Here is a 5,498-nt window from a genome sequence, read left to right as displayed (position 1 = left end):
AAGTTCCTCCCTCTCATTCTAGTCCCCTTCTCCCCATCACTGTTCCCATCCTTATTTATGGATGGGTTTTTTTTCTTTTTGTTTGTTGGTTGGTTTGAGACAGGGTCTTGCTCTGTCACCCAGGATGGAGTGCAGTGGCGGGATCATGGCTCACTGCTGCAGCCTCGACCTTCTGGGCTGAAGTGATCCTTCCCCCACCTCAGCTTCCTGAGTGGCTGGGACCACATACAGGTGCATACCACTACACCTGGATAACCTACTTATGTCTTCTTTTCTTTAGTGGAGCAGGGTCTCACTATGTTGTCTAGGCTGGTTTTGAATTTCTGGGGTCAAGCAATCCTTCTGCCTTGGCCTGCCAAAGTGCTGGAATTACAGGCATGAGCCAGGGCACCTAGCCTATTTATGACTTTTAAATTCAGGGGTACATGGCCGGGCACGGTGGCTCACACCTATAATCCCAACGCTTTGGGAGGCCAAGGCAGACAGATTGCTTGAGTTCATGAGTTTGAGACCAGCCTCTGGACAACATAGTGAGACTACGTCTCAAAAAATAAAATAATTTTTAAAAATGTTTTAATTAAAAAATTCAAGTCAGCTCAAGCATGACCTGCCCTTGAAACCATTCTTTTTTTTTTTTTTTTTTTTTTTGAGACGGAGTCTTGCTCTGTCCCCCAGGCTAGAGTGCAGTGGCGCAATCTGGGCTCACTGCAAGCTCCGCCTCCCGGGTTCATGCCATTCTCCTGCCTCAGCTTCCCGAGTAGCTGGGACTACAGGTGCCCACCACCTTGCCCGGCTAATTTTTTGTATTTTTAGTAGAGACAGGGTTTCACCGTGCTAGCCAGGATGGTCTCGATCTCCTGACCTTGTGATCCGCCCGCCTCGGCCTCCCAAAGTGCTGGGATTACAGGCTTGAGCCATTGCGCCCGGCCTGAAACCATTCTTGATCCTCATTTGGGCTTCCATCCCTGGCATCTCCCATCCCTCTATCACAGCTTTAGTGCCTGATCCCAAAGTCCTGGATTCCTCATCTGTCTGATCTCACACTGCAAGCTACTAGAGGGCACTCCACTCCTCAGCTCTATATTAATGCCCAGCACCATGCCTGGCATAAAGTAGGTTGCCAGCAAATGTTTGTTTAATACGTGAATTGTTACAATTATTTTGATAAACATTGTGATTTTTAATTCTTTAGTAAGTATATCAAATGTTTAACTATTTGGAAAATATATATTCCTCATTGCCATAAATAATATGTGCTTAATTTGCCAATAGCTGATAAACATTGTGGAAACTCAAAATTCAGAGAACACACACTGTGATTAATAACTTTAGAGGTCAGTAATGTCCAATTCTCAGAAGAACACCTGTCTTCTTTTTTGTTTTTTGTTTTTTGGTTTTTTTTTTTTGAGACAGAGTCTTGCTCTGTTGCTCAGGCTGGAGTGCAGTGGCGCGATCTCAGCTCACTGCAACCTCTGCCTCCCTGGTTCAAGCGATTCTCCTGCCTCAGCCTCCCTAGTAGCTGGTATTACAGGCACCTGCCACAGTGCCTGGCTAATTTTTGTATTTGTAGTAAAGACAGGGTTTCACCATGTTGGCCAGGCTGGTCTTAAACTCCTGAGCTCAAGTGATCCACCCACCTCAGCCTCCCAAAGTGCTGGGATTACAGGCGTGAGCCACCGTGCCCGGCCCCCATCATTTTCTTAAAGAGGTTTTCAAGATCCAATTTAGAACTGCTGGTTTCACCCATGAACATTTATGCTAGTGTGAGTGACCTCCTTCGCTCTCCCCCGGGATTTATTTGGCGGGAGTAGCACACTGATGGATGGACGGAATACAACATCAGGAATTTACAGCATCTTTTCTTTTCAGCACACATCATTTTTAAGGTGTATACACTTGGGAAATGGGTGCTATGAGAATAGGAAATTTTGGATTCAAATGTTGTGAAAGAATAATGGTTCTCAACCACACGAAAGCCATGGAATAACAGCACTGGTTTTCTCCAGGTATCCTGTTTGGTGGAAGCCTGCTGAGTCTATTGGCAGAGGGAAGCCATTGCAACTTATGGCAGCATACAAGGTAGGACTTTTGAGATATCAGTAGAAACAGGGGTGCACTGGTCCCTTCCTAGGAGGGGCAGAGGGTGTCAAAGGCATCTGTGGATCTGGGTTGGGTGCGAGCCTGAGCCTCATGTGCATCGTGGAAGTTGCCCAAGATTGTGGAGTTTGATGGGGAGGCCCTCATGTTGCAGACCATCCCTCCCGTCTGCTTCCCGGGCACCTCTGCTTCTTCCCAATCTGCCTGTGTCCTCCCTAGATCCCAAAGCCCTGCAGCTCCCTGGAGCCATCTTCTGGAGTAAACAGACCCTGTGACATCATCCACCTGCCTCCACCCCCTGCCATGGCCCTCACCTGAGGACGCCGTGGGGAACTGCAGGTCTCTGCCCTCCAGGCTGCTGCTGCCAGACCCCGATGCCTCCACACTTGTGTAGAAGACCCTGCTCCCCAGGGCTCCTGCCATCCTGCTGAACACCCTCTGCCCCTCCTAGGAAGGGATCAGAGAAAGTCATGTGTGTCTGCAACGATGGGTTTGCGGGAGACGGTCAGATCCACTAGGGGAGCATCTGCATCTGCCTGGCTCACCACAGGGTAAAGCTAATAAACACTAACTATTTCCCTGAATGAACAAATGAACGATGAATGAATTAATGTTAACACCTGCCCACTCCCCATCGCGCGGTGAACACTCAGGCATCTAGCTTTAGAGCAGTATTTTGCTCCAGCCCAAGAAGGGTGGCTTCAGTGCCCCGTGAGGACACTGGATGGCCGCCTCTGTGCACCTTCACTTCCTCCACTCCAAGGCCTTCCCTTTTCTCTCCCTTCAGGTGCCCACTCCTGTGCCACACCCTGTACCTTGTCATCACCTGAAACTGCTCCGCCCCTGAAATCTTGAATACCAGTACCCCACTCTCTGACCCCACCTCCGTCCCCCACGCCTGCCTCCCACCACACCTTCCCCTTAACTCACACACCACCTCTGCTCCCTCCCACCCCATCACCTCCTCCGGGTCCTGATTCTCTTCCAGCCGAGCCTGAACCCTGGGCTGCCTGAACCTCCCTCTCATCAGCACCTTTCCTTCTCTGTGCCTCACCTTGTTTCAGCAGAACCCCAGCCTAGCTCAGCTTTTTTTTTTTTTTTTTTTTTTTTTTTTGAGACAGGGGTCTCCCTCTGTCACCCAGGCTGGAGCACAGGACTCAAGGGATTCTCCCACCTCAGCCTTCTGAGTACCTGGGGTTACAGGCACCATGCCTGCCTAATTTTTTTATTTTTTGTAGAGATGGGGATCTCACTATGTTGCCTAAGCTGTTCTCAAACTCCTGACCTCAAATGATGCTTTCACTTCAGCCTCCTAAAGTGCTGGGATTACTGGCGTGAGCCACTGTGCCTGGCTACATTTTTTGTTATATCACAATATCACCCTCTCCCAGGGTTGCCTCTTTCTTCTTAGCTCAGGGGATGCAGCGCCTGTGGTTCAAGGTCATTACCACCTCCTGTTTGGACACAGAATCCTCCCCAGCTTCCCATCAGCTATCTCCTCATTTTCTTTTATCTTCAGACTCATTAGATTGACCCCTCCCCTCAGCTGGCAAATATGCACCATTGCCTTCTGTCCTAACGCCCTCCTCCTTGGTCCCTGATGCCCATCAGCCGCCATCTAATCTCTCTCCTTCCCTGCGCATCTCACCTCCTCAGAAGGGAGGCCTCATCACAGTCGTCAGCACCTGCCTGCACGCACATGCACTCCCTCGACAGGGGAGGTCCTACCTGCACATGCGTCAGGCTTATGGCTGGGGAGAACCAGGAAAACATAACAGACAAGGCTGCCGACCTCCTGAAGCCTACATTCCAGTGCAGAAGGCAGGAAGTCGGCAAGCAGATAGGTAACTACAAATGAGAAGTGCACACATTCTTTTAAAGTCCTATGAAGAAGACAAAAAGAGGCAACGAGACTGAGCAGGCCGGACATGGGGTCTCACACCTGTAATCCCAGCACTTTGGGAGACCAAAGTGTGGAAGAGTGGGACATCATTTGAGACCAGCATGGGCAACATAGTGAGTCCCCATCTCAAAGAAAAAAAAAAAAAAAAGACAGACTGAGAGAAACTGAGAAAATGCACTTCAGTGAGTGTTCTTTCTGAAGCAACAACAGTGCCTGAAAGTTTATTTATTTATTTATTTATTTTTGAGACAGAGTTTTACCTCTTGTTTCCCAGGCTGGAGTGCAGTGGCGCGATTTCAGCTCACTGCAACTTCCGCTTCCCAGGTTCAAGCGATTTTCCTGCCTCAGCCTCCCGAGGAACTGAGATTATAGGTGCTCATCACCACACCCAGCTAATTTTTGTATTTTCAGTAGAGATGGGGTTTCACCATGTTGGTCAGACTGGTCTCAAACTCCTGACCTCAGGTGATCCACCCACTTCAGCCTCCCAAAGTGCTAGGATAACAGGCATGAGCTACTGCCCCCAGTCTAGTGCCTGAAAGTTTGGAATGATCCAGATATGTGAGGAGGGGAGGGAAGAGCATGAGGGGCCCTGGGAACAGAAAATGCAGTGCCCAGGGCTAAGAAACCGCATGGCTTAGGGAAAGCAAGTGCCGGTGGGCGCCACGCCCTCCTCAGCCCTCCACAGCCTGGTTTCTTCCCCCACCACCGCCTTGGAAGCCACACTCTTCTCCTTTGTGAGCCCAGTGAGCGGGTTCTGTCATATTGATTAGTCCTCCCTGCTCTATTTCTCCTTCCTTGATCTTCTTTTCCGGAGCCACCCCTTCTTGTGACTTCCATGACCAGGAGCGCCCCCCACCCTCCCTGCATCCGTGCCCACTCCCTGCCTAGCTCCCTTCCCGTGCTGCTTCCCTGACCGCCCTTCAGGTTTGCTGGACCCGAGTCTTCATTCTCGCCCACTGCTCCCTCACTCCACACCAGAGGGTCAGAACGTTTTCCGGGGTCATAGACTCCTTTGATTCTCTGCTGGTCACTCTTCCCAGAAAAAAAATAAGTGCACATAATACATACATATGATTTTTTTCATACAACATCATGAAGGAGTTTGAGGGTCCCCCTAAATGTTGTGAACTCCAAATTAAGAAGCTTCATTTCTCATTGTCCCAGAAAGATTCCATCTATTTTCACAGTACTATCTGTTTATAGCTTTTTAAAGTTGAAAACTGCACTGTAATCCCAGCACTTTGGGAGGCCGAGGCAGGCAGATCACTTGAGGTCATGAGTTTGAGACCAGGCTGGGCAACATGGCGAAACCCTATCTCTACCAAAAATACAAAAATGAGCCGGCGTGGTGGCAGGCACCTGTAATCCCAGATACTCGGGAGGATGAGGGAGGAGAATCGCTTGAACCCGGGAGGCGGAGGTTGCAGTGAGCCGAGGTCCCGCCACTGCACTCCAGCCTGGGTGACAGAGTATGACTCCGTCTCAAAACAAAATA

The sequence above is a fragment of the Nomascus leucogenys genome, chromosome 19 (assembly GCF_006542625.1).
Source record: "Nomascus leucogenys isolate Asia chromosome 19, Asia_NLE_v1, whole genome shotgun sequence".
Classification (NCBI taxonomy): Eukaryota; Metazoa; Chordata; class Mammalia; order Primates; family Hylobatidae; genus Nomascus; species Nomascus leucogenys.
Note: the sequence above shows the minus strand (reverse complement) of the source record.